This window comes from Dermacentor andersoni, chromosome 11, assembly GCF_023375885.2.
Source record: "Dermacentor andersoni chromosome 11, qqDerAnde1_hic_scaffold, whole genome shotgun sequence".
Classification (NCBI taxonomy): Eukaryota; Metazoa; Arthropoda; class Arachnida; order Ixodida; family Ixodidae; genus Dermacentor; species Dermacentor andersoni.
In genome coordinates, this window is record NC_092824.1 from 115,541,798 (window position 1) to 115,551,219 (window position 9,422).

The 9,422-nt window shown below is 48.8% G+C and overlaps 1 long non-coding RNA gene across 1 annotated transcript; it reads right to left on the reverse strand.

Annotated features, from left to right (window-relative positions):
• Positions 1-2,003: 2,003 nt before the first annotated feature.
• On the reverse strand, positions 2,004-7,663 carry LOC126539549 (uncharacterized). Its single transcript, XR_011891226.1, has 3 exons — positions 6,489-7,663; positions 5,938-6,014; positions 2,004-2,451 (listed from the first exon to the last, which is right to left on the reverse strand). It is a non-coding gene; the product is annotated as an uncharacterized lncRNA (long non-coding RNA).
• Between the last annotated feature and the right edge of the window lie 1,759 nt (positions 7,664-9,422).

Consider the following 9,422-nt stretch of genomic DNA (forward strand, 5'->3'; position numbering starts at 1 on the left):
GCACGACTCGTACAGTGGGCCACCGTGCTGCCTCCCATGCTTGAGCCGGTGATGACGCACGAAAGGCCAGCATCGCCTTTGCCCGGTAGATGCGAGCACGACCCGAACAGGCCGATATCTCGTGCCGTTCGTCCTCGGCACCAATGAAAAAGAAAAGACATCGCACGCGTATGTGAGAACCACGGTGAAAGGTTATAACGACGCGAAACCTTTAACTATGTTGTATACATTCAGACAGCAATCTTAGTACAAGGCGAGAAACGCTTTCAGCCATATACTCGGTATACTGTCACAGTACCAGCGTGATCCCCTGCGGAAGTCATCGCCCTAGATGCTGCTCCCGAACCACTGGCCGTGCGCGCATCAATAGCCTTTCTTTTTTATTCACGTAACCTAAAGGCCCTTTTATAGGCATTACATAGGGGACTGAAAAAAAAGCAATGAATGAACGTTATACATAGCACCGCAAGTGATGCAGAACAAAAGACTGAAAGATAAAAGTTAAGATCGTCAAATCCCTATTACGTATCAGTATGCGTCCTGCGCCCCAGTTTATTAACAAAAGCATCGTAATTGTTATTCGCCATACTGATGATGTCGTTCTTCAAAGATACGCACATAAGCACGTAGTTGCAACAGCGAAGAGTACAGGTGGGTCCACTGTTGGATAGAAGACGACAGCGCGTGGCTCATGCTCCACGCAGCATCAGGCTCAGGAAGCGGCGAAAACCCAGCGCATACGCGAAACGTCACATGCCGCGCGTCGTCTGTTCCCGCACCACCCCTTCGCTTCGCCAACGCGCAGCGTTCGCCCTCACCTCTGGAGCCGCGGTTGCGATGAACCTGATTTGAAGGATAAAAAAAAAGCGCTTGATTTGACAGCTCGCTTTTCTGTAAGAAGCTTCGCGTTTGAACGTTATCGCGCGACAGACCGAAACACGCATTCATTTCGTGGATGGAGCGTGGCATATGACTCAACGAAAAGACGCACTACAGTTTCTTTGCCGCACCGTTGTGCACGGCATGTTTCAGTGGTGTTTGGCTACGTCGTGCTCTCTGTCGAGTTGCTAAAAGATGGGAAGCGCCGTGTACACCTAGCGTTTTTGAATCGAACTTCATACCTTCGGAGGCCTCAGGCCTTCGAAGATATAGCTTTACCGAAACGCGTGAAGTATTGTGGGGTAGACACTAACGTACAGAAGCAAACTGAGAATTCGTGGTAGCCGACGGTGTTGGGAACGTTTCCATCCGCGGAATGCTCACTCGAGACGCAGCATAGCGGCGTCATCCGACTTCTCCAAAAATGCCGTATAAAACATAGCTCTGCTGCTGCTTATTCTCATTCTACACCACTCCAGTAGAAGTGAGTATTTGTGTGCTTTCTATGTCTCCCGCGTCGCAGTACACGAAACGTTTATCCGTAAAGCGTTGGACTGGGTGGCCTCTTGACGTTATTGCAGTAGGGTGACTGCGTGCGAGGAAAGCGAAGGGGTGGCTCGGTAGCAGACGACGCGCGGCGCGCACCGGCCCTGCGTCGTTTTGCGCATGGTTTTCGCCGCTTCCTGTACAAGGCGCTGCGCGGAACATGAGCCAAGCGCTCGCGTATTCCCTCCGACAGTAGACCGAGCTGTACAGTCGCCATCTTTTTGAACGTGAACAAGGGAGCAAGTGGGTTTCTGCACTACAGACGCCGTTATCCGGTGTCTCAACATCCGTGCCCTTACGCGGCATCTTCCCTTCAAGCGCATCAAGTCAATGGAGCGCTCGTTTGTCGTCTGCTAGCCGTTATTTTCCTCGGCGGTGACCGCGTTATGACTAAACAAAATTGGGATGCTTCCAGGTAAGACTGCATTCCTACTCCTTAGCTTTACCCTATTTACTAAGCTCCCTGTCTTTCCATCTATTCATGCTTCCTCCTTAATTACCAGAAAATCGTTACCCAGTTACCTTGTTGTGTTTTCTCCAGGGTTCTTTTAGTCACACAATGCAGAAAAGAAGCAAAGAAACGCAAACATCCAAACTTTTATTTTGTGCGCTTTTCAAGAAATGCTGGAACACTGAGAAGCGACAGATGTAAATTGCAATTATTCGCTGCTTGATTTCCTTTAGTATTTTGTCATATCTCCTTTCTCAGCAACAACTGCTGCCATTTCAGACAGTATTGAAGAATACAGGGCAAGCACAAGGCTACTTGCTCTAAGATGCTCCCACTCTTGGCAAACAGCTACCAACAACTCGTCCACAAGTCGCTGAATAAATCGGGTGTCGCACCATGGCTGCTCTCACGCGCCCCCAGATATTTTCGTAGATGTTGTCAGCGTCATTGACCGGCCAGGAGAGCGCCCTCGATGGGGAGTGGAGGCCCGAGACCGTGCCTGGAACACCACGCCCCACGCGTCCACGCAGGTGCGTCGACTCGCGGCGACTACCTGCACATTGGCTGGCTCGTAACTGCAAGCATGGAAATCATATTATATTTAGTCGTTCGCAGAAAATAAAGACAGGTCGAAAAAAGAAGTCTTACCGTGTCCCTCTTGCTCGCCGCACTCGCACGCGTTGGTTTCGACGTGTTGAAAAAGTCGACTCGTCCGAAAAGATTACTTGACCCCGGTCATCGGAAGTCCACGAGCCGTTCGCTTCGGCAAACTGCACTCGAGACGCCTTGTTCCAAGCATGTGAAGACAGGATTTGGCGCAGCCACAGAACTTCGTTGTCCAACACTCTAGAGATGTCTACGTATAGTAACAGCCGAAGCGTCCACATCCAGCAGCTCCCGAACTTCTCTCGCGGACTGAGATAGAGAGAGAGAGAGAGAGAAAACAAGGGTAGGAAAGGCAGGGAGGTCAACCAGAACAGCATCCGGTTTGCTACCCTACACTGGGGGTGGGGGAAAGGGGAATAGAAAGAGGAAGAAAGGGAGAGAGGAAGCACTGAGTACGTGTGGGAGCGACACCATACGCAAGGACACTATAAACGGTCTGTTAAGCCCGTGCACTTCAAGTACCGCACTAGTGCACGAATCGCTTTTCGAGCCAGTGACGGGTGTGGCCACGGTCCGAGTATCTTTGACTCGGTGAAACATCTCGAGTCCAGTCTGCGTAAAGTTGCCCGCAGAGAGAGGCGTTGGACATCGTAGCGAGGGCACGTACACAATAGGTGCTCGATGGTCTCCTCGCACCCACAGGAGTCGCACATCGGGCTCTCGGCCATTCCCATACGGTAGGAGTATGCGTTCGTGAACGCCACTCCCAGCCACAAGCGACACAACAAGGTTGCTTCGCCGCGGGGAAGGCTAGATGGCAGTTGTAGCCGTAGCGTGGGGTCCAGTTTACGTAATCTGCAATTTAGGCCACTTGAAATCCAGAGATCTTGGGATTTCTTACGCGCAAGTTGGCGAAGTTCTCTGGCAGCGTCCGACCTCGCCAAAGGTGTTGGACGCGTCTTGGTATCTTCGTGGGCACACCGGGCAGCCTTGTCAGCTAGGTTGTTGCCGACGATGCCACAGTGAGCAGGAATCCACTGAAATATAATGTGGTGTCCACTTTCCAGAGCATGGTGGTGCAGTTCCCTGATTTCAGATGTCATTTGCTCGTAGGTTCTGTGACGTAATGCGGACTTGATGCTGTGAAGGGCTGCCTTTGAGTCACAAAATACGACCCATTTCTCTGTAGGCTCTTCGGTGATGTACATCATAGCGGCATGGAGAGCTGCAAGTTCTGCCGATGTAGATGTAGTCGTGTGCGACAATTTGAATTTAACTGTAACGTTCTTGGCTGGAACGACGAATGCGGCAGTTGAGCTGGTAGGTGAGGTGGAACCATCGGTATATATATGTATGCGGTCATGATACGTCTGGTGCAGTAATGTGAGCGTAAGTTGCTTCAGAGCCGGCGATGGATGATTGGATTTTTTTGTGATTCCAGGAATAGCAAAATTCACTTGAGGCTGTCGCAGGCACCACAGGGGAGAGGAAGGCTTCGCCGCCGGTGTAAATGATGCCGGTATGTACTCATGATGAGCGCTAATAACTCGTGAAAAGGTCGCTTGAGGTCTCTCGGCTGGTAGGGAGGCCAAATGATGGTCGGGGATCTTTGACAGATGGCGAATGTGCGCTCTGAGAGAGTCGACAGCTACATGTGTCTGGATTGTATGGTCTCCTGCGATGGCGATTGTCGCTGCTGTTGAGGTGCACCTAGGCAGCCCTAAACACGTGCGTAGGGCTTGACCTTGTATGCTCTCCAAGGCGCGAAAGTTCGTCTTGCATGCATTTGACAATACTGGTAGGCTGTAACGAAGGAGTCCGAGAAACAAAGCCCTATACAGCTGCAGCATAGAATGGACTGGTGTACCCCAGTTTTTCCCGCATAGAAATCGGAAGACCTGAGCAATGGCGACTAGCTTCTTCTTCAGATAGACGCAGTGAGGGCTCCACGAGAGGTTGCGGTCAATGATGACGCCCAGAAAGCGATGCGTCTTTACATAGAGTACAGCTTGACCATTGATCGTAACAGGATACGATGACATTTGTTTCCGTGATGACATAGTTTCTCCGTGATGGCAACTACCACAAGCGTGTCCTCTTCATCCGTCGTTGTACTTGGTCGACGTCTACGTGGGGCGTCAGAAATGCGGCCTTCCTGGCTGAATGCTTCTATAATCCTATTGACAGTCTTTAGCGGCCTGTGCACCTGGACGCAGATGGAACGCTGAGAGTATCTATCTGAGTGAAAGTCTGACAATGTCCCCGATATCTCCGAAACACGCGCCACGCTGAGGTGCAACAGCTGCTCTGATCAATGGACGAATACACATACCTTCCTCGAAGACAGGATGTTACTTTTACAATACGCCCAGAAATATAATACCCATGCGTGGCAACAGCCTAGCTGAAGGACGCAGAATGATCTTGGGATCGTCGGCGAAGAATAACATTTTCATGTTTATTCATACATCCTGTGGAATGTAATTGCAAGTTAAACATTCTTATCGCTCCTTAAGCGTACGTCGCACAGCGCATGCTGTGCGCACAGCAATGACGCACAGCGCATGCGCAGTGCTTCTCGGTGCTAAACTGCGTTGGCAGTACGGAAAGCCACGTGCTCCCATGTTCACACTCAAAAAGATCGCGACCTGGCATGGTCGTCTGTGACCGTCTAGGAGGAGCCGCTGGACCCCGCTTTCTTTCAAGATTACAACTGCCTCGAATATGTTCCGAAAACAAATGTCACCTACTTCTCGATGTACACACACAAGCGATCAGTTCCCTCGACCAGCATCACGGATCGCCTTCGATCACCCTCGTGACATCGCTCCGCAGATGGGTCACACTGTGCATCCGCCTGATTTGGTGTTTGCATTTAGGAATAGCTTCGGAAGGGCGTAGAGCACGTGTAAAAATTGCACGAAATTAAAGTTGTGCACAAACACTGAATGAATTTAATCAATACATAAGGTCGCATTAAACTGTACGCGTCACCATTAGTTGTAAAGGATTTCAATATAAAGTTTCGCTTCAAGTAGATTCCAATGTGTGCCTTGGATCTGCGTAAACTTATCTTTCCGCACAATTATTGGCTCGCGGCGTATCCCTGATTCGGCAAGTTTTCCACCAATGGTGCCGCAATAGAAACCAGCAAAAACATTGTAAAACGCAAAGTCGGCAAGAATCCTTAAATACACTTTTAGCAAGTTTTGAATGGAATTTCGGAATATATAACGAAGAGGTTATGTTTTCATCCCGCCGACATCCAATTCGGCGACATGCTGCACTGTTGTGACAGCTGTCGTGCATTTGTCGAACTGTTGACACGCGCACATTTCGAGAGCGGGAAGAAGAAAGCGTTTTACAGCGAAGAGGTACATATCGCATAGCTACTACACAATGAGTTCATTTAGCGTAATTACTACACTTCAAATTAACGGAAGAATTGCGCTCACCTTGTTCTTGGGAAGCGTAACTTGGCCCGGCTGTTCGTCCCCCCGTTGTTCTTCGAACCATGAGCGACGGGGAAGTCCTGCGTGCGCAAGCAGCCAGCATTCTTTCAGTCAAATTTTGGCGCATTCGAAAAAGTTGCGGCCTCACGGCACAAGCCAAAATAATTCACGAAAACACTTGAATGCTCTTGCGCTCAGTCGCATGCATCGACTAATGGCAAAATGGCCACCAACGTTAAAACAAGCCACGTTATTAGTGCCGACTGTCTCGCCTTCTACTGCAGCAAAAGCAACGTTTAATTGCGAGGACATGGCCGAAGACATACAGCGTGATAGGAAATAATTTTTTTTCAACCCAGCGACATGAAGTACAGTGGCGTGCTGCGCTTGCAAGCAATTGTATTGTATTTAACGGTTGATACGCCTACTTCGCGAGCAGGCAAAAGAAAGCGTTTTGCAGAAACAAAAATGAGGGCAGGGCATTAAGCATAGCAGCTACCCGGAATGTTGCTGGTGCTGAATTATTTCAGAACTGATTCAAGAATTAGTCTCACCTCTCGTCTGAGGGGAAACGTAGCTTGACCCAGCTATCCGTTCCAGCGTTGTTCTAACCACGAGCCACGGGAATATCCTACAAAAATGAGCAGCCAGCATTCTTTCGGTGACTCCGTGGTCCATTCGAAAAAGCGACGTTAATTGCAGCTTGACGCCAGAAGCCAAAGATATTCACGAAATCATGTGAGCACTCTTGAACGCAACCACACGCACCGACGTATGGCAAAACGGCAACATGGGTCAAAGAAAGGCCCGACATCGGTGCAGGCTACATCGCTTGCTATCGCGACGAAGGCAATGTTCAAATGCGCCAAACGGGTCGAAATAAAATGACGTGAAATAAACGGTAACAAAGACGCTGATTAGGATGATGTTAGCTGACCAACTTGCCGTTCTGATGCAGAAATTCCGATAAAAAGAAAGAGAGAGGGGGAAACAAACGGTTGCCGCCTGCGATTCTTTAGCTTCCGCTGACCTCGGGAGCACCAGCAGGAGAAACGTAAGCCTTATCTGACTTTTTTTTTTTTTTTTGCAATACGTACAATCGTCGTCTTTGGGAAAGAGAACACACGATTGCGTCGCAAACAGCCTCTGGGATCACATGCTATGCCGCGCCACGACGAGGTGCGAAGTTCAAAACTCGATGAAGACGCCGTTCCGTATTTAGATTTCACCCTCGTAAGTTGGCGATAATTGATGGCTCGTTGTGCTTTTCTTTAGGCAGTTCCTGTGTAATTCTTTATGACCATGCTTATACTAAGGTGTTATATTTTGCAATGGTATATTTATCAGTTGAACCACAGCCGAACATCACTACGCATTTCTTTTTGTTTCTTTGCTGTTGATACTGCGAGACATTAAGGTGTCTGTTTGAGCATGTTGGTAAGACATGAGTGCAACCTTTTGCGCACAAGACGAGGACAAAGAAGAGGCTGAGGCACACGAGCGTAGACTTACAACATTGTTTTACATTGAAGCAAATGACCACACATGTAGCAGAATCTGTGACACATCACGTGTGCGCCACCCGCAGAAAATACCCATCTCTACGCAAGAAGGATAGCTCCTTGCGGGGAAGTGCGATGAACGGTTTTGACTCACAGGTGTCACCACACCTGTCAATCAATTCTGCTTCGATGATTTCCCGGGTTAATTGATTACGATTTTTGCGGACAATTGAGCATGCATTATGTACTGGTTTACATGTGACCGTATTTGTGGCGTCTGCCCTGATCACGCGTACAATTTCTACGGCGATTATTCTATCATTCAATGCTATAATTCAGGCTCTCGTCGGGGCGCGCGAGCGCCCAACTGCAGGCATAAATAAAGTTTTCTCCAATCCAATCCAATCCAATCCAATCCAATATCATTCAATGCTATCACTGTGTAGCGATGCTCCTGTGGCCTGTCATTAAGGCATCGTCCGCTCTGACCAACATAGTTACACCCACAGTTCAAAGGCACATTATAAAGTATTCCTTCTGCACAGTCAATGAACTTTGACTGATGTCTCTTTTTGCAAGCAAGCTTTTTGGGGGTACACGCACTGGTCAATCTGCGCAAAGATCGCAGTTTATCGGGAGCGGGAAAACCACTTCTACATTAGCCCACTGGCCAATCCTTTTCGATCAATGCGATATGCCGTGGATATACGGAATAACCGCGACTTTTGTAAAGCGTGGAAGGCTGAGAGGCATTAATTATCTGTAGTGACATGCGCTTCAACAGGCCTTCAGCAACGCTAACGAGGACAAGTGTGGGTTATCCCGTGTTCATGAGGCGAAGTGCCTGATCAGAGAAGATGTCAGCCATGAGGTCTGGGCAAGACTTGCCTGTCCAGTTCTTTAAGCAAGTCTTGCCCAGAGCTCACGGTCCCGCTCATCCACCTATCTTTCCCAATATCCACTCTTGAGGTCAAAGGGGGAGAAAACTTTGCACGTTGGAGCCGACCTAACCTTTCATCATTACGAGGAAGGGGGTATTCGCCCCGTTTAGTTACGCTGTTCAGTTCATGGTAGTCAACACGGATTTCTTAACGAGCACTACGGGAGCTGCCCACGGACTGTTGGAAAGCTGAATAACGTCACCTGAAAGCATCTCCTCTACTTGCTTTTTGATCATCTCCCTTTCTTTTGGTGAAACTCGATACGGGGGCTGGTATACCGGTCTCGTGGCGTCCTCTGTTATAATTCTGAGCTTTGCAACAGACGTGAGCCTTATGTTCGAGGAAGTGGAGAAGCAGTCAGAAAAATCCTTTATCAGGGCATATATACGTTTCTTTTGTGCTTCCGTGAGTCTGGTTGACGGTAACTGATCTGCCGACACTACAGGTTCCAGACAGAGCAGTTGACGTTGTCGTTAGGTTACCAAATACCTTTGTTCAAAACAACCCCTATGTTTCCATTCGCTATGCCTTCGCGGTCGTAGAATGTTTCATTCTCCACATGAACCACTACACTGCAGCGTGGTGGCACAGTTACATCATCCTCAACGACGCACCATGCAGCAAGACGTCGCTGCTCCGATTCCTGCACAGATGTAGCTTGTCCTGTCGAGAATGACGCACTGGATGTACGTTGAACACGTTGAAAGGGGCAGCACAAGACGACGAAGACAGGAGGCAGGAACACACGGGACAGCGCTGAACTCACAACTAACTTTTCTCGAAAGCATACACAAACTTATGTACTACAACCCACAGCCACATGCTCTCCCATCGATGGCGTCATTCTCAGTGCGCAAGAAAAAACGCAAAATCCTGTAGTCTAATGCTACATTATGAGGCGGTTCTAAAAATTCAATTTCACCTGCGTAGTTTAATTATGGTGCGATTAGCTTTTAGAAAATCCTAGTATAAGTTCCCTTGAACATTATGGCCGTACAATCAAGTCAGAAACGAAAATGAAGCCTCTTACTTTAAAGTCTTTCGG